At 46.2% G+C, this 22,168-nt stretch overlaps 5 non-coding genes and 39 pseudogenes across 5 annotated transcripts; all 44 read left to right on the top strand.

Moving 5' to 3' along the window:
• Positions 1–27: 27 nt before the first annotated feature.
• On the top strand, positions 28–146 carry LOC148257598 (5S ribosomal RNA; annotated as a pseudogene).
• Positions 147–705: 559 nt separating this feature from the next.
• On the top strand, positions 706–824 carry LOC148257597 (5S ribosomal RNA; annotated as a pseudogene).
• A 204-nt stretch (positions 825–1,028) lies between these two features.
• Positions 1,029–1,147, top strand: LOC148257596 (5S ribosomal RNA; annotated as a pseudogene).
• Positions 1,148–1,707: 560 nt separating this feature from the next.
• On the top strand, positions 1,708–1,825 carry LOC148257595 (5S ribosomal RNA; annotated as a pseudogene).
• A 205-nt stretch (positions 1,826–2,030) lies between these two features.
• Positions 2,031–2,149, top strand: LOC148257594 (5S ribosomal RNA; annotated as a pseudogene).
• Positions 2,150–2,358: 209 nt separating this feature from the next.
• Positions 2,359–2,477, top strand: LOC148257593 (5S ribosomal RNA; annotated as a pseudogene).
• Positions 2,478–2,682: 205 nt separating this feature from the next.
• On the top strand, positions 2,683–2,801 carry LOC148257592 (5S ribosomal RNA). Its single transcript, XR_015820669.1, has one exon. It is a non-coding gene; the product is annotated as a 5S ribosomal RNA (ribosomal RNA).
• Positions 2,802–3,006: 205 nt separating this feature from the next.
• On the top strand, positions 3,007–3,125 carry LOC148257591 (5S ribosomal RNA; annotated as a pseudogene).
• Positions 3,126–3,330: 205 nt separating this feature from the next.
• LOC148257590 (5S ribosomal RNA) lies at positions 3,331–3,449 on the top strand (annotated as a pseudogene).
• A 559-nt stretch (positions 3,450–4,008) lies between these two features.
• LOC148257589 (5S ribosomal RNA) lies at positions 4,009–4,127 on the top strand (annotated as a pseudogene).
• A 209-nt stretch (positions 4,128–4,336) lies between these two features.
• Positions 4,337–4,455, top strand: LOC148257588 (5S ribosomal RNA; annotated as a pseudogene).
• Positions 4,456–5,014: 559 nt separating this feature from the next.
• Positions 5,015–5,133, top strand: LOC148257587 (5S ribosomal RNA; annotated as a pseudogene).
• A 202-nt stretch (positions 5,134–5,335) lies between these two features.
• On the top strand, positions 5,336–5,453 carry LOC148257586 (5S ribosomal RNA; annotated as a pseudogene).
• A 561-nt stretch (positions 5,454–6,014) lies between these two features.
• LOC148257585 (5S ribosomal RNA) lies at positions 6,015–6,132 on the top strand (annotated as a pseudogene).
• A 204-nt stretch (positions 6,133–6,336) lies between these two features.
• Positions 6,337–6,455, top strand: LOC148257584 (5S ribosomal RNA; annotated as a pseudogene).
• Positions 6,456–6,664: 209 nt separating this feature from the next.
• On the top strand, positions 6,665–6,783 carry LOC148257583 (5S ribosomal RNA; annotated as a pseudogene).
• A 563-nt stretch (positions 6,784–7,346) lies between these two features.
• On the top strand, positions 7,347–7,465 carry LOC148257582 (5S ribosomal RNA; annotated as a pseudogene).
• Positions 7,466–8,025: 560 nt separating this feature from the next.
• On the top strand, positions 8,026–8,144 carry LOC148257581 (5S ribosomal RNA; annotated as a pseudogene).
• Positions 8,145–8,352: 208 nt separating this feature from the next.
• LOC148257580 (5S ribosomal RNA) lies at positions 8,353–8,471 on the top strand. The gene has a single exon (XR_015821109.1). It is a non-coding gene; the product is annotated as a 5S ribosomal RNA (ribosomal RNA).
• Positions 8,472–9,033: 562 nt separating this feature from the next.
• Positions 9,034–9,152, top strand: LOC148257579 (5S ribosomal RNA; annotated as a pseudogene).
• Positions 9,153–9,715: 563 nt separating this feature from the next.
• Positions 9,716–9,834, top strand: LOC148257578 (5S ribosomal RNA; annotated as a pseudogene).
• A 561-nt stretch (positions 9,835–10,395) lies between these two features.
• LOC148257577 (5S ribosomal RNA) lies at positions 10,396–10,514 on the top strand (annotated as a pseudogene).
• A 206-nt stretch (positions 10,515–10,720) lies between these two features.
• On the top strand, positions 10,721–10,839 carry LOC148257576 (5S ribosomal RNA; annotated as a pseudogene).
• Positions 10,840–11,048: 209 nt separating this feature from the next.
• Positions 11,049–11,167, top strand: LOC148257575 (5S ribosomal RNA; annotated as a pseudogene).
• A 559-nt stretch (positions 11,168–11,726) lies between these two features.
• Positions 11,727–11,846, top strand: LOC148257574 (5S ribosomal RNA; annotated as a pseudogene).
• Positions 11,847–12,406: 560 nt separating this feature from the next.
• On the top strand, positions 12,407–12,525 carry LOC148257573 (5S ribosomal RNA; annotated as a pseudogene).
• A 209-nt stretch (positions 12,526–12,734) lies between these two features.
• Positions 12,735–12,853, top strand: LOC148257572 (5S ribosomal RNA; annotated as a pseudogene).
• Positions 12,854–13,415: 562 nt separating this feature from the next.
• LOC148257571 (5S ribosomal RNA) lies at positions 13,416–13,534 on the top strand (annotated as a pseudogene).
• A 1,072-nt stretch (positions 13,535–14,606) lies between these two features.
• Positions 14,607–14,725, top strand: LOC148257570 (5S ribosomal RNA). Its single transcript, XR_015821181.1, has one exon. It is a non-coding gene; the product is annotated as a 5S ribosomal RNA (ribosomal RNA).
• A 204-nt stretch (positions 14,726–14,929) lies between these two features.
• On the top strand, positions 14,930–15,048 carry LOC148257569 (5S ribosomal RNA; annotated as a pseudogene).
• Positions 15,049–15,611: 563 nt separating this feature from the next.
• Positions 15,612–15,729, top strand: LOC148257568 (5S ribosomal RNA; annotated as a pseudogene).
• Positions 15,730–15,933: 204 nt separating this feature from the next.
• On the top strand, positions 15,934–16,054 carry LOC148257567 (5S ribosomal RNA; annotated as a pseudogene).
• A 207-nt stretch (positions 16,055–16,261) lies between these two features.
• On the top strand, positions 16,262–16,380 carry LOC148257566 (5S ribosomal RNA; annotated as a pseudogene).
• A 205-nt stretch (positions 16,381–16,585) lies between these two features.
• LOC148257565 (5S ribosomal RNA) lies at positions 16,586–16,704 on the top strand (annotated as a pseudogene).
• A 204-nt stretch (positions 16,705–16,908) lies between these two features.
• On the top strand, positions 16,909–17,027 carry LOC148257564 (5S ribosomal RNA). Its single transcript, XR_015820225.1, has one exon. It is a non-coding gene; the product is annotated as a 5S ribosomal RNA (ribosomal RNA).
• A 526-nt stretch (positions 17,028–17,553) lies between these two features.
• LOC148257563 (5S ribosomal RNA) lies at positions 17,554–17,672 on the top strand (annotated as a pseudogene).
• A 520-nt stretch (positions 17,673–18,192) lies between these two features.
• LOC148257562 (5S ribosomal RNA) lies at positions 18,193–18,311 on the top strand (annotated as a pseudogene).
• A 559-nt stretch (positions 18,312–18,870) lies between these two features.
• LOC148257561 (5S ribosomal RNA) lies at positions 18,871–18,989 on the top strand (annotated as a pseudogene).
• Positions 18,990–19,195: 206 nt separating this feature from the next.
• On the top strand, positions 19,196–19,314 carry LOC148257560 (5S ribosomal RNA). The gene has a single exon (XR_015820885.1). It is a non-coding gene; the product is annotated as a 5S ribosomal RNA (ribosomal RNA).
• A 561-nt stretch (positions 19,315–19,875) lies between these two features.
• LOC148257559 (5S ribosomal RNA) lies at positions 19,876–19,993 on the top strand (annotated as a pseudogene).
• A 204-nt stretch (positions 19,994–20,197) lies between these two features.
• LOC148257558 (5S ribosomal RNA) lies at positions 20,198–20,316 on the top strand (annotated as a pseudogene).
• Positions 20,317–20,878: 562 nt separating this feature from the next.
• LOC148257557 (5S ribosomal RNA) lies at positions 20,879–20,997 on the top strand (annotated as a pseudogene).
• A 206-nt stretch (positions 20,998–21,203) lies between these two features.
• Positions 21,204–21,322, top strand: LOC148257556 (5S ribosomal RNA; annotated as a pseudogene).
• Positions 21,323–21,884: 562 nt separating this feature from the next.
• On the top strand, positions 21,885–22,003 carry LOC148257555 (5S ribosomal RNA; annotated as a pseudogene).
• The last annotated feature ends 165 nt before the right edge of the window (positions 22,004–22,168 follow it).

Raw genomic sequence — 22,168 nt, 5'->3', positions numbered from 1 at the left:
TTATGTATTTGCAGCGCAAAATTAAACAGGCGCGATCATACCAGCACTAATGCACCAGATCCCATCAGAACTCCGCAGTTAAGTGTGCTTCGGCGAGAGTAGTACTCGGATTGATGACCTCCTGGGAAGTCCTCGTGTCGCACCAATTTTTTTTTAGATGGGTCGTTCGACGTTACGCGCGACTGGAACTAGGGTCTGCTGGTTTATACGCGAATGTGAGTCAAAAAGCAGGGGCATTTTAATCGATATTAGAACGAGAAGGAGAGGTGCAGTGTGAACGCACAAGGAAACAATTGATGGGAGGGGGACGGAAGGAGAATGAGTGTTTGTATTTTCAGCACTAAATGAAACAGGTACGATCATACCAGTACTAATGCAATGGATTCTATCAGAACTCCGTAGGTAAGGGTGCTTGGGCGAGAGTAGTACTAGCATGGGTTACCTCATGCGAAGTCCTTATATTTCACCCATTTTCTTGTGAAATCCTCGCGTTGCACCCATTTTTTTGCAGATGATTCTTTCGACGTTACGCGCGACTTGAATTATGGTCCTCAGGTTTATTCGCAAATGTGAGTCACGTCGCCGTGGCATTTTACTTGATATTAGAACGAGAACGGGAGGTGCAGTGCGCACGCACAAGGAAACAAATGACGGGAGGGGGAAGAAAGGGGAATGAGTTAATATATTTCTAGCGCAAAATTAAACAGGTGCGATCATACTAACACTATTGCACCGGATCCCATTAAAACTCCGCAGTTAAGTGTGTTTGGCCGAGATTAGTACTCGGATGGGTGACCTCCTGGGAAGTCCTCGTGTTGCACCAATTTTTTTTCAGACGGGTCGTTCGACGTTACGCGCGTCTGGAACTAGTGTCCGCTGGTTTATACGCAAATGTGAGTCAATAAGCAGGGCATTTTAATCGATATTAGAACGAGAATGAGAGGTGAAGTGTTAACGCACAAGGATACAAATGACAGGAGGGGGAAGAAAGGAGAAGTAGTGTATGTATTTGCAGCGCAATATTAAACAGGTGCGATCATACCAGCACTAAAGCCCCGGATTCCATCAGAACTCTGCAGTTAAGTGTGCTTGGGTGAGAGTAGTACTCGGATGGGTGACCACTTGGGAAGCCCTCGTGTTGTAACTATTTTTTTTCGGATGGGTTGTTCGACGTTATGCGCTAATGGAATTAAAAACCGCTGGTTCATTTGCAAAGGTGAGTCACGGTGTCGGGGCATATTACTTGATATTAGAACGAGAAAGAGAGATGCAGAGTGCACGCACAAGGAAACAAATGACGGAAGGGGGGATGGGAGGAGAAAGAGTGTATGTATTTGCAGTGCAGAATGAAACATGAGGGATCATACCAGCACTAATGCAACGGATTCTATCAGAACTCCGCAGTTAAGGGTGCTTGGGCGAAAAAGTACTCGGATGGGTGACCTCCTGCGAAGTCCTTATATTTCACCCATTTTCTTGGGAGGTCCTCGTGCTGCACCCATCTTTTTGCAGATGATTCTTTCGACGTTACGCGTGACTTGATTTATGATCCGCAGGTTTATTCGCAAATGTGAGTCAAGGCGCCGTGGCATTTTACTTGATATTAGAACGAGTACGGGAGGTGCAGTGCGCACGCACAAGGAAACAAATGACGGGAGAAGGACGAAAAGAGAAGGAGTGTATGTATTTGAAGCGCAAAATTAAACAAGTGGCATCATACCAGCACTTATGCACTAGATCCCATCAGAACTCTGCAGTTAAGTGTGCTTGGGCGAGTGTAGTACTCGGATGGGTGATCTCTTGGGAAGTCCTCGTATCGCAATAATTTTTTTTCAGATGGGTCGTTCGACGTTACGCGCGGCTAGAACTATGATCCGCTGATTTATACGTAAATGTGAGTCAAGAATAAAAGTCATTTTAATCGATATTAGAACGAGAACGGGAGGTGCAGTGCGCACGCAAAAGGAAACAAATGACGGGAGGGGGAAGAAAGGGGAATGAGTGTATGTATTTTCAGCACGAAATTAAACTGGTGCGGTCACACCAGCACAAATGCACCGGATCCCATCAGAACTCCGTAGTTATGTGTGTTTTGGCGAAAGTAGTACAATGATGGGTTACCTCCTGGGAAGTGCTCATGTTGCACCCATTTTCTTTTTTTCAGATGTGCCATTCGACCTTACGCGCGACTTTAATTATGGTCCGCAGATTTATTCGCAAATGTAAGTCACGGCGCCGTGGCATTTTACTTGATATTTGAGCGAGAACGAGAGGTGCAGTGCGCACGCACAAGGAAACAAATGACGGGAGGGGGAAGAAAGGGGAATGAGTTAATATATTTCAAGCGCAAAATTAAACAGGTGCGATCATACTAGAACTATTGCACCGGATCCTATTAGAACTCTGCAGTTAAGTGTGCTTGGCCGAGATTAGTACTCGGATGGGTGACCTCCTGGGAAGTCCTCGTGTCGCACCAATTTTTTTTCAGACGGGTCGTTCGACGTTACGCGCGTCTGGAACTAGTGTCCGCTGGTTTATACGCAAATGTGAGTCAATAAGCAGGGGCATTTTAATCGATATTAGAACGAGAATGAGAGGTGAAGTCTTAACGCACAAGGATACAAATGACAGGAGGGGGAAGAAAGGAGAAGTAGTGTATGTATTTGCAGTGCGAAATTAAACAGGTGCGATCATACCAGCACTAAAGCCCCGGATCCCATTAGAACTCCGCAGTTAAGTGTGCTTGGGCGAGAGTAGTACTCGGATGGGTTACCTCATGCGAAGTCCTCGTGTCGCACCAATTTTTTTTCAGACGGGTCGTTCGACGTTAGGCGGGACTGGAACTAGGGTCCGCTGGTTTATACGCAAATGTGAGTCAAGAAGCAGAGGCATTTTAATCGATATTAGAACGAGAAGGAGAGGTGCAGTGTGAATGCACAAGGAAACAATTGATGGGAGGGGGAGGGAAGGAGAAGGAGTGTATGTATTTTCAGCACGAAATGAAACAGGTACGATCATACCAGCACTAATGCAACGGATTCTATCAGAACTCCGTAGGTAAGGGTGCTTGGGGGAGAGTAGTACTAGCATGGGTTACCTCCTGCGAAGTTCTCGTGTTGCACCCTTTTTTTTGCAGATGATTCTTTCGACGTTACGCGCGACTTGAATTATGGTCCTCAGATTTATTCGCAAATGTGAGTCACGGCGCTGTAGAATTTTACTTGATATTAGAACGAGAATGGGAGGTGCAGTGCGCACGCACAAGGAAACAAATGACGGGAGGGGGAAGAAAGGGGAACGAGTTTATGTATTTGCAGCGCAAAATTAAACAGGTGCAATCATACCAGCACTAATGCACCGGATCCCATCAGAACTCCACAGTTAAGTGTGCTTTGGCGAGAGTAGTACTCGGATTGGTGACCTCCTGGGAAGTCCTTGTGTCGCACCAATTTTTTCTCAGACGGGTCGTTCGACGTTACGCGCGACTGGAACTAGGGTCCGCTAGTTTATACGCAAATGTGAGTCAAGAAGCAGGGGCATTTTAATCGATATTAGAATGAGAAGGAGAGGTGTAGTGTGAACGCATAACGAAATAATTGATGGGAGGGGGAGAAAAGGAGAAGGAGTGTATGTATTTTCAGCACGAAATGAAACAGGTGCGATCATACCAGCACTAATGCAACGGAGTCTATCAGAACTCCGTAGGTAAGGGTGCTTGGGCGAGAGTAGTACTAGCATGGGTTACCTCCTGCGAAGTCCTTATATTTCACCCATTTTCTTGTGAAGTCCTCGTGTTGCACCCATTTTTTTGCAGATGATTCTTTCGACGTTACGCGCGACTTGAATTATGGTCCTCAGGTTTATTTGCAAATGTGAGTCACGGCGCCGTGGCATTTTACTTGATATTAGAACGAGAACGGGAGGTGCAGTGCGCACGCAAAAGGAAACAAATGACGGGAGGGGGAAGAAAGGGGAATGAGTGTATGTATTTGCAGCGCAAAATTAAACAGGTGCGATCATACCAGCACAAATGCACCGGATCCCCTCAAAACTCCAAAGTTAAGTGTGCTTTGGCGAAAGTAGTACAATGATGGGTTACCTCGTGGGAAGTTCTCGTGTTGCACCCATTTTCTTTTTTTCAGATGTGCCGTTCGACGTTACGCGCGACTTTAATTATGGTCCGCAGATTTATTCGCAAATGTGAGTCACGGCGCCGTGGCATTTTACTTGATATTTGAACGAGAACGAGAGGTACAGTGCGCACGCACAAGGAAACAAATGACGGGAGGGGGAAGAAAGGAGAAGGAGTTTATGTATTTACAGCACGAAATTAAACAGGTGCGATCATTCCAGCACTAATGAACCGGATCCCATCAGAACTCCGCAGTTAAGTGTGTTTGGGCGAGAGTAGTACTCGGATGGGTGACCTCTTGGGAAGTCCTCATGCCGCACCAATTTTTTTTCAGACGGGTCGTTCGACGTTACGCGCGACTGGAATTAGGGTCCGCTGGTTTAGACGCAAATGTGAGTCAAGAAGCAGGGGCATTTTAATCGATATTAGAACGAGAAGGAGAGGTACAGTGTGAACGCACAAGGAAACAATTGATTGGAGGGGGAAGGAAGGAGAAAAAGTGTATGTATTTGCAGCGCAGAATGAAACAGGTGCGATCATACCAGTACTAATGCAACGGATTCTATCAGAACTCCGTAAGTAAGGGTGCTTGGGCGAGAGTAGTAATAGCATGGGTTACCTCCTGCCAAGTCCTTATATTTCACCCATTTTCTTGTGAAGTCCTCGTGTTGCACCCATTTTTTTGCAGATGATTCTTTCGACGTTACGCACTACTTGAATTATGGTCCTCAGGTTTATTCGCAAATGTGAGTCACGGTGCTGTAGCATTTTACTTGATATTAGAACGAGAACGGGAGGTGCAGTGCGCACGCACAAGGAAACAAATGACGGGAGGGGGAAGAAAAGAGAAGGAGTGTATGTATTTGCAGCGCGAAACTAAACAGGTGCGATCATACCAGCACTAAAGCCCCGGATCCCATAAGAACTCCACAGTTAAGTTTGCTTGGACGAGATTAGTACTCGGATGGTTGACCTCCTGGGAAGTCCTCGTGTCGCACAAATTTTTTTTCAGACTGGTCGTTCGACGTTACGCGCGTCTGGAACTAGGGTCCGCTGGTTTATACGCAAATGTGAGTCAAGAAGCAGGGGCATTTTAATCGATATTAGAACGAGAAGGAGAGGTGAAGTGTGAACGCACAAGGAAACAAATGACAGGAGGGGGAAGAAGGGAGGAGTGTATGTATTTGCAACGCGAAATTAAAGAGGTACGATCATAGCAGCACTAAAGCCCGGATCCCATCAGAACTTCGCAGTTAAGTGTGTTTGGGCGAGAGTAGTACTCGGATTGGTGACCACCTTGGAAGCCCTCGTGTTGCACCTATTTTTTTTTGGATGGGTTGTTCGACGTTACGTGCGAATGGAATTATAAACCACTGGTTCATTTGCAAAGGTGAGTCAAGGTGCCGGAGCATATTACTTGATATTAGAACGAGAAAGAGAGATGCAGAGTGCACGCACAAGGAAACAAATGACGGGAGGGTGGATGGGAGGAGAAAGAGTGTATGTATTTGCAGTGCAGAATGAAACATGATGGATCATACCAGCACTAATGCAACGGATTCTATTAGAACTCCGCAGTTAAGGGTGCTTGGGTGAGAAAAGTACTCGGATTGGTGACCTCCTGTGAAGTCCTTATATTTCACCCATTTTCTTGGGAGGTCCTCGTGTTGCACCCATCTTTTTGCAGATGATTCTTTTGACATTACGCGCGACTTGATTTATGGTCCGCAAGTTTATTCGCAAAAGTGAGTCAAGGCGCCGTGGCATTTTACTTGATATTAGAACGAGTACGGGAGGTGCAGTGCGCACGCACAAGGAAACAAATGACAGGAGGAGGAAGAAAAGAGAAGGAGTGTATGTATTTGAAGCGCAAAATTAAACAAGTGGCATCATACCAGCACTAATGCACTGGATCCCATCAGAACTATGCAGTTAAGCGTGCTTGGGCGAGAGTAGTACTCGGATGGATGACCTCTTGGGAAGTCCTCGTATCGCAATAATTTTTTTTCAGATGGGTCGTTCGACGTTACGCGCGACTGGAACTATGGTCCGCTGGTTTATACGCAAATGTGAGTCAAGAATCAGGGACATTTTTATCGATACTAGAACGAGAATGAGAGGTGCAGTATGAACGCACAAGGAAACAAATGATGGGAGGGGGGGAGGGAAGAAGGAGTGTATGTATTTTCAGCAAGAAATTAAACAGGTGCAGTCACACCAGCACAAATGCACCGGATTTCATCAGAACTCCGCAGTTAAGTGTGCTTTGGCGAAAGTAGTACATTGATGGGTTACCTCCTGGGAAGTTCTCGTGTTGCACCCATTTTCTTTTTTTCAGATGTGCCGTTCGACGTTACGCGCGACTTTAATTATGGTCCGCAGATTTATTCGCAAATGTGAGTCACGGCCCCGTGGCATTTTACATGATATTTGAACGACAACGAGAGGTGCAGTGCGCACGCACAAGGAAACAAATGACGGGAGGGGGAAGAAAGGAGAAGGAGTTTATGTATTTGCAGCGCCAAATTAAACAGGTGCGATCATACCAGCACTAATGCACCGGATCCCATCAGAACTCCGCAGTTTAGTGTGCTTGGGCGAGAGTAGTACTCGGATGGGTGACCTCTTGGGAAGTCCTCGTGTCACACTAATTTTTTTTTCAGACGGGTCGTTCGACGTTACGCGCGACTGGAACTATGGTCCACTGGTTTATACGCAAATGTGAGTCAAGAAGCAGGGGCATTTTAATCGATATTAGAACGAGAAGGAGAGATGCAGAGTGCACGCACAAGGAAACAAATGACGGGAAGGGGGATGGAGGGAGAAAAAGTGTATGTATTTGCAGCGCAGAATGAAACATGAGCAATCATACCAGCACCAATGCAACGGATTCTATCAGAACTCCGCAAGTTAAGGGTGCTTGGGCGAGAGTAGCACTAGGATGGGTGACCTCCTGCGAAGTCCTTATATTTCACCCATTTTCTTAGGAAGTCCTCATGTTGCATGCATTTTTTTTGCAGATGATTCTTTCGACGATACACACGACTTGAATTATGGTCCTCAGGTTTATTCGCAAATGTGAGTCACAGCACCGTAGCATTTTACTTGATATTAGAACGAGCACGGGAGGTGCAGTGCGCACGCAGAAGGAAACAAATGACGGGAGGGGGAATAAAGGAGAAGGAGTTTATGTATTCGCAGCGCAGAATTAAACGGGTGCGATAATACCAGCACTAATGAACCGGATCCCCTCAGAACTCCGTAGTTAAGTTTGCTTGGGCGAGAGTAGTACTCGGATGGGTGACCTCCTGGGAAGTCCTCGTGTTGCACCAATTTCTTTTTCAGACGGGTCATTTGACGTTACGCACGACTGGAACTAGGGTCCGCTGGTTTATACGCAAATGTGAGTCAAGAAGCAGGGGTATTTTATTCAATATTAGAACGAGAAGGAGAGGTGCAGTGTGAACGCACAAGGAAACAATTGATGGGAGGGGGAGGGAAGGAGAAGGAGTGTATGTATTTTCAGCACGAAATGAAACAGGTGCGATCATACCAGCACTAATAAAACGGATTCTATCAGAACTCCGTAGGTAAGGGTGCTTGGGCGAGAGTAGTACTAGCATGGGTTACCTCCTGCGAAGTCCTTATATTTCACCCATTTTCTTGTGAAGTCCTCGTGTCACACCAATTTTTTTTCAGACGGGTCGTTCGACGTTACGCGCATCTGGAACTAGGGTCCGCTGGTTTATACGCAAATGTGAGTCAAGAAGCAGGGGCATTTTAATCGATATTAGAACGAAAATGAGAGGTGAAGTGTGAACGCACAAGGAAAAAAATGACGGGAGGGGGAAGAAAGGAGAAGGAGTGTATGTATTTGCAGCGCGAAATTAAATAGGTGCGATCATACCAGCACTAAAGCTCCGGATCCCATCAGAACTTCGCAGTTAAGTGTGCTTTGGCGAAAGTAGTACAATGATCGGTTACCTCCTGGGAAGTTCTCGTGTTGCACCCATTTTTTTTTTTCAGATGTGCCGTTCGACGTTATGCGCGACTTTAATTATGTTCCGCAGATTTATTCGCAAATGTGAGTCACGGCGCAGTGGCATTTTACTTGATATTTGAACGAGAACGAGAGGTACAGTGCGCACGCACAAGGAAATAAATGAAGGGAGGGGGAAGAAAGGATAAGGATTTTATGTATTTGCAGTGCAAAATTAAACAGGTGCGATCATACCAGCACTAATGCACCGGATCCCATCAGAACTCCGCAGTTAAGTGTGTTTGGGCGAGAGTAGTACTCGGATGGGTGACCTCCTGGGAAGTCCTCGTGTCGCACTAATTTTTTTTTAGGACGGGTCGTTCGACGTTACGCACGACTTGAACTAGGGTCCACTGGTTTATACGCAAATGTGAGTCAAGAAGTATGGGCATTTTAATCGATATTAGAACGAGAAGGAGAGATGCAGAGTGCACGCAAAAGGAAACAAATGACGGGAGGGGGGATGGAGGGAGAAAAAGTGTATGTATTTGCAGCGCAGAATGAAACATGAGCAATCATACCAGCACCAATGCAACGGATTCTATCAGAACTCCGCAAGTTAAGGGTGCTTGGGCGAGAGTAGCTCTAGGATGGGTGACCTCCTGCGAAGTCCTTATATTTCACCCATTTTCTTAGGAAGTTCTTGTGTTGCACCCATTTTTTTGCAGATGATTCTCTCGACGATACGCGCGACTTGAATTATGGTCCTCAGGTTTAACCGCAGATGTGAGTCACGGCACCGTAGCATTTTACTTGATATTAGAACGAGCACGGGAGGTGCAGTGTGCACGCACAAGGAAACAAATGACGGGAGGGGGAAGAAAGGAGAAGGAGTTTATGTTTTTGCAGCGCAGAATTAAAAGGGTGCGATCATACCAGCACTAATGCACCGGATCCCATCAGAACTTAGCAGTTAAGTGAGCTTGGGCGAGACTAGTACTCGGATGGGTGACCTCCTGGGAAGTCCTTGTGTCGCACAAATTTAATTTCAGACGGGTCGTTCGACGTTACGCGCGACTGGAACTAAGGTCCGCTGGTTTATACGCAAATGTGAGTCAAGAAGTAGGGGCATTTTAATCCATATTAGAACGAAAAGGAGAGGTGCAGTGTGAACGCACAAGGAAACAATTGATGGGAGGGGGAGGGAAAGAGAAGTAGTATATGTATTTTCAGCACGAAATCAAACAGGTGCGATCATACCAGCACTAATGGAACGAATTCTATCAGAACTTCGTAGGTAAGGGTGCTTGGGCGAGAGTAGTACTAGCATGGGTTACCTCCTGCGAAGTCCTTATATTTCACCCATTTTCTGGTGAAGTTCTCGTGTTGCACTCATTTTTTTTTCTTCATATGTGCCGTTCGCCGTTACGCGTGACTTTAATTATGGTCCGCTGATTTATTCGCAAATGTGAGTCACGGCGCCGTGGTATTTTACATGATATAAGAACGAGCACGGGAGGTGCAGTGCGCACGCACAAGGAAACAAATGACGGGAGGGGGAAGAAAGGAGAAGGAGTTTATGTATTTGCAGCGCAAAATTAAACGGTTCCGATCATACCAGCACTAATGCACCGGATCCCATCAGAACTCTGCAGTTAAGTGTGCTTGGGCGAGAGTTGTACTCGGATGGGTGACCTCCTGGGAAGTCCTCGTGTCGCAAAAATTTTTTTTCAGACGGGTCGTTCGACGTTACGCGCGACTGAAACTTGGGTCCGCTGGTTTATACGCAAATGTGAGTCAAGAAGCAGGGGCATTTTAATCGATATTAGAACGAGAAGAAGAGGTGCAGTGTGAACGCACAAGGAAACAATTGATGGGAGGGGGAGGGAAGGAGAAGGAGTTTATGTATTTTCAGCACGAAATGAAACATGAGCAATCATACCAGCACCAATGCAATGGATTCTATCAGAACTCCGCAAGTTAAGGTTGCTTGGTTTTAGAGTAGAACTAGGATGGGTGACCTCCTGCGAAGTCCTTATATTTCACCCATTTTCTTTGGAAGTCCTCGTGTTCCACCCATTTTTTTGCAGATGATTCTTTCGACGATACGCGCGACTTGAATTATGGTCCTCAGGTTTATTCGCAAATATGAGTCACGGCACCGTAGTATTTTAATTGATATTAAAACGAGCACAGGAGGTGCAGTGCGCACGCACAAGGAAACAAATGAAAGGAGGGGGAAGAAAGGAGAAGGAGTTTATGTATTTGCAGCGCGGAATTAAACGGGTGCGATCATACCAGCAGTAATGCACTGGATCCCATCAGAACTCTGCAGTTAAGTGTGCTTGGGCGAGAGTAGTACTCGGATGGGTGACCTCCTTGGAAGTCCTCGTGTCGTACTAATTTTTTTTTTAGACGGGTTGTTCGACGTTACGCGCGACTAGAACTATGGTCCACTGGTTTACACGCAAATATGAGTCAAGAATCAGGGGCATTTTAATCGATATTAGAACGAGAAGGAGAGGTGCAGTGTGAACGCACAAGGAAACAAATGATGGGAGGGGGAAGAAAAGAGAAGGAGTTTATGTATTTGAAGCGCGAAATTAAACGGGTGCGATCATACCAGCACAAATGCAACGGATCCCATCAGAACTCCGCAGTTAAGTGTACTTTGGCGAAAGTAGTACAATGATGGGTTACCTCGTGGGAAGTTCTCGTGTTGCACCCATTTTCTTTTTTTCTGATGTGCCGTTCGACGTTACGCGCGACTTTAATTATGGTCCAAATATTTATTCGCAAATGTGAGTCACGGCGCCGTGGCATTTTACTTGATATTTGAACGAGAACGAGAGGTGCAGTGTACACGCACAAGGAAACAAATGGCGGGAGGGGGAGGAAATGAGAAGGAGTTTATATATTTGCAGCGCGGAATTAAACGGGTGCGATCATACCAGCACTAATGCACCGGATCCCATTAGAACTCCCCAGTTAAGTGCGCTTGGGCGAGAGTAGTACTCGGATGGGTGACCTCCTGGTAAGTCCTCGTGTCGCACCAATTTTTTTTCAGACGGGTCGTTCGACGTTACGCGCGACTGGAACTATGGTCCGTTGGTTTATATGCAAATGTGAGTCAAGAAGCAGGGGCATTTTAATCGATATTAGAACGAGAGGGAGAGGTGCAGTGTGAACGCACAAGGAAACAATTGATGGGAGGGGGAGGGAAAGAGAAGGAGTGTATGTATTTTAAGCACGAAATGAAACAGGTGCGATCATACCAGCACTAATGCAACGGATTCTATCAGAACTCCATAGGTAAGGGTGCTTGGACGTGAGTAGTACTAGCATGGGTTACCTCCTACGAAGTCCTTATATTTCACCAATTTTCTTGTGAAGTCCTCGTGTTGCACTCATTTTTTTGCAGATGATTCTTTCGACGTTACGCGCGACTTGAATTATGGTCCTCAGGTTTATTTGCATATGTAAGTCACGGCGCTGTAGCATTTTACTTGATATTAGAACGAGAACAGGAGGTGCAGTGCGCACGCACAAGGAAACAAATGACGGGTGGAGGAAGAAAGGGGAATGAGTTTATGTATTTGCAGCGCAAAATCAAACAGTTGCGATCATACCAGCACTAATGCACCGGATCTCATCAAAACTCCGCATTTAAGTGTGCTTAGGCGAGAGTAGTACTCGGATGGGTGACCTCCTGGGAAGTCCTCGTTTGCACTAATTTTTTTTTTCAGACGGGTCGTTCGACGTTACGCGCGACTGGAACTAGGGTCCACTGGTTTATACGCAAATGTGAGTCAAGAAGCAGGGCCATTTTAATTGATATTAGAATGAGAAATAGAGATGCAGAGTGCACGCACAAGGAAACAAATGACGGGAGGGGGGATGGAGGGAGAAAAAGTTTATGTATTTGCAGTGCAGAATGAAACATGAGCAATCATCCAGCACCAATGCAACGGATTCTATCAGAAATCCGCAAGTTAAGGGTGCTTGGGCGAGAGAAGCACTAGGATGGGTGACCTCCTGCGAAGTTCTTATATTTCACCCATTTTCTTAAGAAGTCCTCGTGTTGCACCCATTTTTTTGCAGATGATTCTTTCGACGATACGCGCGACTTGAATTATGGTCCTCAAGTTTATTCGCAAATGTGAGTCACGGCACCGTAGCATTTTACTTGATATTAGAACGAGCACGGGAGGTGCAGTGCGCACGCACAAGGAAACAAATGACAGGAGGGGGAAGAAAGGAGAAGGAGTTTATTTATTTGCAGCGTAGAATTAAACGGGTGCGATCATACCAGCACAAATGCAACGGATCCCATCAGAACTCCGCAGTTAAGTGTGCTTTGGCGAAAGTAGTACAATGATGGGTTACCTCCTGGGAAGTTCTCGTGTTGCACCCATTTTCTTTTTTTCAGGTGTGCCGTTCGAAGTTACGCGCGACTTTAATTATGGTCCGCAGATTTATTCGCAAATGTGAGTCACGGTGCCGTGGCATTTTACTTGATATTTGAACGAGAACGAGAGGTGCAGTGCGCACGCACAAGGAAACAAATGACGGGAGGGGGAAGAAAGGAGAAGGAGTTTATGTATTTGCAGCGCGAAATTAAACAGGTTCGATCATACCAGCACTAATGCACCGGATCCCATCAGAATTCCGCAGTTAAGTGTGTTTGGGCGAGAGTAGTACTCGGATGGGTGACCTCCTGAGAAGTCCTCTTGTCGCACTAATTTTTTTTTTCAGACAGGTCGTTCGACGTTACGCGCGACTGGAACTAGAGTCCACTAGTTCATACGCAAATGTTAGTCAAGAAGCAGGGGCATTTTAATCGATATTAGAACAAGAAAGAGAGATGTAGAGTGAACGCACAAGGAAACTAATGACGGGAGGTTGGATGGAGGAAGAAAAAGTGTATGTATTTTCAACGCGAAATGAAACAGGTGCGATCATACCAGCACTAATGCAATGGATTCTATCAAAACTCCGTAGGTAAGGGTGCTTGGGCGAGAGTAGTACTAGCATGGGTGACCTCCTGCGAAGTCCTTATATTTCACCCATTTTCTTGTGAAGTCCTCGTGTTGCACCCATTTTTTTGCAGATGATTCTTTCGACGATACGCGCAACTTGAATTATGGTCCTCAGGTTTATTCGCAAATGTGAGTCACGGCGCTGTAGCATTTTACCTGATATTAGAATGAGAACGGGAGGTGCAGTGCGCACGCACAAGGAAACAAATGACGGTAGGGGGAAGAAAGGGGAATGAGTTTATGTATTTGTAGCGCGAAATTAAACAGGTGCGATCATACCAGCACTAATGCACTGGATCCCATCAGAACTCCGCAGTTAAGTGTGCTTGGGCGAGATTAGTACTCGGATGGGTGACCTCCTGGAAAGTCCTCGTGTCGCACCAATTTTTTTTCAGACGGGTCGTTCGACGTTACGCGAGTCTGGAACTAGGGTCCGCTGGTTTATACGCAAATGTGAGTCAAGAAGCAGGGGCATTTTAATCGATATTAGAACGAGAAGGAGAGATGAAGTGTGAACGCACAAGGAAACAAATGACGGAGGGGAAGAAAGGAGAAGGAGTGTATGTATGTAAAGCCCCGGATCCCATCAGAACTCCGCAGTTAGGTGTGCTTGGGCGAGAGTAGTACTCGGATGGGTGACCACTTGGGAAGCCCTCGTGTTGCACCTTTTTTTTCTCGGATGGGTTGTTCGACGTTACGCGCGAATGAAATTATAAACCGCTGGTTCATTTGCAAAGGTGAGTCACGGTGCCGGGGCATATTACTTGATATTAGAACGAGAAAGAGAGATGCAGAGTGCACGCACAAGGAAACAAATGACAGGAGGGGGGATGGGAGGAGAAAGAGTGTAGTACAATGATGGGTTACCTCCTGGGAAGTTCTCGTGTTGCACCCATTTTTTTTTTCAGATGTGCCGTTCGACGCTACGCGCGACTTTAATTATGGTCCGCAGATTTACTCGCAAATGTGAGTCGCGGGGCCGTGGCATTTTACTTGATATTTAAACGAGAACGAGAGGTGCAGTGCGCACGCACAAGGAAACAAATGATGGGAGGGGGAAGAAAGGAGATGGAGTTTATGTATTTGCAGCGCGAAATTAAACTGGTGCGATCATACCAGCACTAATGCAACGGATTCTATCAGAATTACGTATGTAAGGGTGCTTGGGCGAGAGTAGTACTAGCATTGGTTACCTCATGCGAAGTCCTTATATTTCACCCATTTTCTTGTGAAGTCCTCGTGTTGCCCCCATTTTTTTGTAGATGATTCTTTCGACGTTACGCACGACTTGAATTATGGTCCTCAGGTTTATTCGCAAATATGAGTCACGGCGCTGTAGCTATTTACTTGATATTAGAACGAGAACAGGAGGTGCAGTGCGCACGCACAAGGAAAGAAATGACGGGAGGGGGAAGAAAGGGGAAGGAGTTTATATATTTGCAGCTCGGAATTAAACGGGTGCGATCATACCAGCACTAATGCACCGGATCCCATCAGAACTCCGCAGTGAAGTGTGCTTGGGCGAGATTAGTACTCGGATGGGTGACCTCCTGGGAAGTCCTCGTGTCGCACTAATTTTTTTTCAGACAGGTCGTTCGATGTTACGCACGTCTGGAACTAGGGTCCGCTGGTTTATACGCAAATGTGAGTCAAGAAACAGGGGCATTTTAATCGATATTAGAACGAGAATGAGAGGTGAAGTGTGAACGCACAAGGAAACAAATGACGGGAGGGGAAGAAATGAGAAGGAGTGTATGTATTTGCAGCACGAAATTAAACAGGTGCGATCATACCAGCACTAAAGCTCCGGAGCCCATCAGAACTTCGCAGTTAAGTGTGCTTGGGCGAGAGTAGTACTCGGATGGGTCACCACCTGGGAAGCCCTCGTGTTGTACCTATTTTTTTTTTCGGATAGGTTGTTCGACGTTACGCGCGAATGGAATTATAAATAGCTGGATCATTTGCAAAGGTGAGTCACGGTGCTGGGGCATATTACTTGATATTAGAAAGAGAAAGAGAGATGCAGAGTGCACGCACAAGGAAACAAATGACGGGAGGGGGGATGAGAGGAGAAAGAGTGTATGTATTTGTAGTGCAGAATGAAACATGAGGGATCATACCAGCACTAATGCAACGGATTCTATCAGAACTCTGCAGTTAAGGGTGCATGGGCGAGAAAGGTACTCGGATGGGTGACCTCCTGCGAAGTCCTTATATTTCACCCATTTTCTTGGGAGGTCCTGGTGTTGCACCCATCTTTTTGCAGATGATTCTTTCGACGATACGCGCGACTTGATTTATGGTCCGCAGGTTTATTCACAAATGTGAGTCACGGCGCCGTAGCATTTTACTTGATATTAGAACGAGTACGGGAGGTGCAGTGCGCACGCACAAGGAAACAAATGACGGGAGGAGGAAGAAAAGAGAAGGAGTGTATGTATTTGAAGCGCAAAATTAAACAAGTGGCATCATACCAGCACTAATGCACTGGATCCCATCAGAACTCTGCAGTTAAGCATGCTTGGGCGAGAGTAGTACTCGGATGGGTGACCTCTTGGGAAGTCCTCGTATCGCAACAATTTTTTTTCAGATGGGTCGTTCGACGTTACGCGCGACTGGAACTATGGTCCGCTGGTTTATACGCAAATGTGAGTCAAGAATCAGGGGCATTTTAATCGATATTAGAACGAGAAGGAGAGGTGCAGTGTGAACGCACAAGGAAACAAATGATGGGAGGGGGGGAGGGAAGAAGGAGTGTATGTATTTTCAGCACGAAATTAAACATGTGCGGTCAAACCAGCACAAATGCACCGGATCCCATCAGAACTCCGTAGTTAAGTGTGCTTTGGCGAAAGTAGTACAATGATGGGTTACCTCCTGGGAAGTTCTCGTGTTCCACCCATTTTCTTTTTTTCAGATGTGCTGTTCGACGTTACGCGCGACTTTAATTATGGTCCGCAGGTTTTTTCATAAATGTGAGTCACGGCGCCGTGGCATTTTACTTGATATTTGAACGAGAACGAGAGGTGCAGTGCGCACGCACAAGAAAATAAATGACGGGAGGGGGAAAAAAGGGGAATGAGTTTATCTATTTGCAGCGGAAAATTAAACAGGTGCGATCATACCAGCACTAATGCACCGGATCCCATCAGGACTCCGCAGTTAAGTGTGCTTGGGCGAGATTAGTACTCAGATGGGCGACCTCTTGGGAAGTCCTAGTGTCGCACAAATTTTTTTTCAGACGGGTCGTTCGACGTTACACGCGACTGGAACTAGGATCCGCTGGTTTATATGCAAAGGTGAGTCAAGAAGCAGGGGCATTTTAATCGATATTAGAACGAGAATGAGAGGTGCAGTGTGAACGCACAAGGAAACAATTGACGGGAGGGGGAATAAAGGAGAAGGAGTGTATGTATTTGCAGCGCGAAATTAAACAGGTGCGATCATACCAGCACTAATGCACCGGATCTCATAAGAACTCCGCAGTTAAGTGTGCTTTAGCGAGATTAGTACTCGGATGGGTGACCTCCTGGGAAGTCCTCGTGTCGCACCAATTTTTTTTCAGACGGGTCGTTCGACGTTACGCGCGTCTGGAACTAGGGTCCGCTGGTTTATACGCAAATGTGAGTCAAGAAGCAAGGGCATTTTAATCGATATTAGAACGAGAATGAGAGGTGAAGTGTGAACGCACAAGGAAACAAATGACGGGAAGGGGAAGAAAGGAAAGGAGTTTATGTATTTGCAGCGTTGAATTAAACGGGTGCGATCATACCAGCACTAATGCACCGGATCGCATCAGAACTCCGCAGTTAAATGTGCTTGGGCGAGAGTAGTACTCGGATGGGTGACCTCTTGGGAAGTCCTCGTGTCGCACCAATTTTTTTTCAAACGGGTCGTTCGACGTTACGCGCGACTGGAACTAGGGTCCGCTGGTTTATACGCAAATGTGAGTCAAGAAGCAGGGGCATTTTAATCGATATTAGAACGAGAAGAAGAGGTGCAGTGTGAACGCAGAAGGAAACAATTGATGGGAGGGGGGCGGAAGGAGAAGGAATGTATGTATTTGCAATGCGAAATTAATCAGGTGCGATCATACCTGCACTAATGCAACAGATCCCATCATGACTCCGCAGTTAAGTGTGCTTGGGCGAGAGTAGTACTCGGATAGGTGGCCACTTGTTAAGTCCTCGTATTGCACCCATCTTTTTGCAGATGATTCTTTCGACGTTACGCGCGACTTGATTTATGGTTCGCAGCTTTATTAGCAAATGTGAGTCACGGCGCCGTGGCATTTTACTTGATATTAGATCGAGTACGGGTGGTGCAGTGCGCACGCACAAGGAAACAAATAACGGGATGAGGAACAAAAGAGGAGTGTATGTATTTGAAGCGCAAAATTAAACTAGTGGGATTATACCAGCACTAATACACTGGATCCCATCAGAACTCTGCAGTTAAGTGTGCATCGGCGAGAGTAGTACTCGGATGGGTGACCTCTTGGGAAGTCCTCTTATCGCAACAATTTTTTTTCAGATGGGTCGTTCGACTGGAACTAGAGTCCCCTGGTTTATACGCAAATGTGAGTCAAGAAGCAGGGGCATTTTAATCGATATTAGAACGAGAAGGAGAGGTGCAGTTTGAACGCACAAGGAAACAAATGATGGGAGGGGGGGAGGGAAGAAGGAGTGTATGTATTTTCAGCACGAAATTAAACATGTGCGGTCACACCAGCACAAATGCACCAGATCCCATCAGAACTCCGTAGTTAAGTGTGCTTTGGAAAAAGTAGTACAATGATGGGTTACCCCCTGGGAAGTTCTCGTGTTCCACCCATTTTCTTTTTTTCAGATGTGCTGTTCGACATTACGCGCGACTTTAATTATGGTCCGCAGGTTTTTTCACAAATGTGAGTCACGGCGCCGTGGCATTTTACTTGATATTTGAACGAGAACGAGAGGTGCAGTGCGCACGCACAAGAAAATAAATGACGGGAGGGGGAAAAAAGGGGAATGAGTTTATCTATTTGCAGCGGAAAATTAAACAGGTGCGATCATACCAGCACTAATGCACCGGATCCCATCAGGACTCCACAGTTAAGTGTGCTTGGGTGAGATTAGTACTCAGATGGGCGACCTCTTGGGAAGTCCTAGTGTCGCACCAATTTTTTTTCAGACGGGTCGTTCGACGTTACGCGCGACTGGAACTAGGGTCCGCTGGTTTATACGCAAATGTGAGTCAAGAAGCAGGGGCATTTTAATCGATATTAGAACGAGAAGAAGAGGTGCAGTGTGAACGCACAAGGAAACAATTGATGGGAGTGGGAGGGAAGGAGAAGGAGTGTATGTATTTTCAGCACGAAATGAAACAGGTGCGATCATACCAGCACTAATGCAACGGATTCTATCAGAACTCCGTAGGTAAGGGTGCTTTGGCAAGAGTAGTACTAGCATGGGTTACCTCCTGCGAAGTCCTTATATTTCACCCATTTTCTTGTGAAGTCCTCGTGTTGCACCCATTTTTTTGCAAATGATTCTTTCGACGTTACGCACAACTTGAATTATGGTCCTCAAGTTTATTTGTAAATGTGAGTCACGGTGCCGTGACATTTTACTTGATATTAGAACGAGAACGGGAGGTGTAGTGCGCACGCACAAGGAAATAAATGACGGGAGGGGGAAGAAAGGGGAATGAGTTTATGTATTTGCAGCACGAAATTAAACAGGTGCGATCATACCAGCACTAATGCATCAGATCCCATCAGAACTCTGCAGTTATGTGTTCTTGGGCGAGATTAGTACTCGGATGGGTGACCTCCTGGGAAGTACTCGTGTCACACCAATTTTTTTTTCAGACGGGTCGTTCGACGTTACGCACGTCTGGAACTAGAGTCTGCTGGTTTATACGCAAATATGAGTCAAGAAGCAGGGGCATTTTAATCGATATTAGAACGAGAATGAGAGGTGAAGTGTGAACGCACAAGGAAACAAATGACAGGAGGGGGAAGAAAGGAGAAGGAGTGTATGTATTTGCAGCGTGAAATTAAACAGGTGCGATCATACCAGCACTAAAGCTCCGGATCCCATCAGAACTCCGCAGTTAAGTGTGCTTGGGCGGGAGTAGTACTTGGATGGGTGACCACTTGGGAAGCCCTCGTGTTGCACCAATTTTTTTTCGGATTGGATGTTCGACGTTATGCGCGAATGGAATTATAAACCGCTGGTTCATTTGCAAAGGTGAGTCACGGTGCCGGGGCATACTACTTAATATTAGAACGAGAAAGAGAGATGCAGAGTGCACGCACAAGGAAACAAATGACGGGAGGGGGGATGGGAGGAGAAAGAGTGTATGTATTTGCAGTGCAGAATGAAACATGAGGGATCATACCAGCACTAATGCAAGTGATTCTATCAGAACTCCGCAGTTAAGGGTGCTTGGGCGAGAAAAGTACTCGGATGGGTGACCTCCTGCGAAGTCCTTATATTTCACCCATTTTCTTGGGAGGTCCTCGTGTTGCACCCATCTTTTTGCAGTTGATTCTTTCGACGTTACGCGTGACTTGTTTTATGGTCCGCAGGTTTATTCGCAAATGTGAGTCACGGCGCCGTGGCATTTTACTTAATATTAGAACGAGTACGGGAGGTGCAGTGTGCACGCACAAGGAAACAAATGAAAGGAGGAGGAAGAAAAGAGAAGGAGTGTATGTATTTGAAGCACAAAACTAAACAAGTGGCATCATACCAGCACTAATGCAATGGATCCCATCAGAACTCTGCAGCTAAGTGTGCTTGGTCGAGAGTAGTACTCGGATGGGTGACCTCTTGGGAAGTCCTCGTATCGCTATAATTTTTTTGCATATGGGTCGTTCGACGTTACGCGCGACTGGAACTATGGTCCGCTGGTTTATACGCAAATGTGAGTCAAGAATCAGGGGCATTTTAATCGATATTAGAACGAGATGGAGAGGTGCAGTGTGAACGCACAAGGAAACAAATGATGGGAGGGGGGGAGGGAAGAAGGAGTGTATGTATTTTCTGCACGAAATTAAACAGGTGCGGTCACACTAGCACAAATGCACCGGATCCCATCAGAACTCCCCAGAAAAGTGTGCTTTGGCGAAAGTAGTACAATGATGGGTTACCTCCTGGGAAGTTCTCGTGTTGCACCTATTTTTTTTTTTCAGATGTGTCGTTCGACATTACGCGCGACTTGAATTATGGTCCTCAGATTTATTCGCAAATGTGAGTCACGACACCGTAACATTTTACTTGATATTTGAATGAGAACAAGAGGTGCAGTGCACACGCACAAGGAAACAAATGACGGGAGGGGGAAGAATAGAGAAGGAGTGTTTGTATTTGCAGCGCGAAATGAAACAGGTGCGATCATACCAGCACTAATGCAACGGATTCTATCAGAACTCCGTAGGTAAGGGTGCTTGGGCGAGAGTAGTACTAGCATGGGTTACCTCCTGCGAAGTCCTTATATTTCACCCATTTTCTTTTGAAGTCCTCGTGTTGTACCCATTTTTTTGCAGATGATTCTTTCGACGTTACGCGCGACTTGAATTATGGTCCTATGGTTTGTTCCCAGATGTGAGTCACGGCGCTGTAGTATTTTACTTGATATTAGAACAAAAACGGGAAGTGCAGTGCGCACGCACAAGGATACAAATGACGGGAGGGGGAAGAAAGGGGAATGAGTTTATGTATTTGTAGCGCAAAATTAAACAGGTGCGATCGTACCAGCACTAATGCACCAGATCCCATCAGAAATCCGCAGTGAAGTGTGCTTGGGCGAGATTAGTGCTCGGATGGGTGACCTCCTGGGAAGTCCTCGTGTCACACTAATTTTTTTTTTCAGACGGGTCGTTCGACGTTACGTGGTACTGGAACTAAGGTCCACTAGTTTATACGCAAATGTGAGTCAAGAAGCAGGGGTATTTTAATCGATATTAGAACGAGAAGAAGAGGTGCAGTGTGAACGCACAAGGAAACAAACGATGGGAGGGGGGGAGGGAAGAAGGAGTGTATGTATTTTCAGCACGAAATTAAACAGGTGCAGTCACACCAGCACAAATGCACCGGATCCCATCAGAACTCCGCAGTTAAGTGTGCTTTGGCGAAAGTAGTACAATGATGGGTTACCTCCTGGGAAGTTCTCGTGTTGCACCCTTTTTTTTTTTTCAGATGTGCTGCTCGACGTTACGCGCGACTTTAATTATGATCCGCAGATTTATTCGCAAATGTGAGCCACGGCGCCGTGGAATTTTTCTTGATATTTGAACGAGAACGAGAGGTGCAGTGCGCACGCACAAGGAAACAAATGACGGGAGGGGGAAGAAAGGAGAAGGAGTGTATGTATTTGCAGCGCGAAATGAAACAGATGCGATCATACCAGCACTAATGCAACGGATTCTATCAGAACTCCGTAGGTAAGGGTGCTTGGGCGAGAATAGTACTAGCATGGGTTACCTCCTGCGAAGTGCTTATATTTCACCCATTTTCTTGCGAAGTCCTCGTGTTGCACCCATTTTTTTGCAGATGATTCTTTCGACGTTACGCGCGACTTGAATTATGGTCCTCAGGTTTATTCGCAAATGTGAGTCACGGCGCTGTAGCATTTTACTTGATATTAGAACGAGAACGGGAGGTGCAGTGCGCACGCACAAGGAAACAAATGACGGGGGGGGGAAGAAAGGGGAATGAGTTTATGTATTTGCAGCGCAAAATTAAAGAGGTGCGATCATACCAGCACTAATGCACCGGATCCCATCAGAACTCCACAGTGAAGTGTGCTTGGGCGAGATTAGTACTTGGATGGGTGACCTCCTGGGAAGTCCTCGTGTCACACCAATTTTTTTTTAGACGGGTCGTTCGACGTTACGCGCGTCTGGAACTAGGGTCTGCTGGTTTATACGCAAATGTGAGTCAAGAAGCATGGGCATTTTAATCGATATTAGAACGAGAATGAGACGTGAAGTGTGAACGCACAAGGAAACAAACGATGGGAGGGGGGGAG

Source organism: Carica papaya, chromosome 5, assembly GCF_054855325.1.
Source record: "Carica papaya isolate Zhongbai chromosome 5, ASM5485532v1, whole genome shotgun sequence".
In the NCBI taxonomy this organism is placed as follows: Eukaryota; Viridiplantae; Streptophyta; class Magnoliopsida; order Brassicales; family Caricaceae; genus Carica; species Carica papaya.
This window is presented reverse-complemented; position numbering and strand designations above follow the sequence as displayed.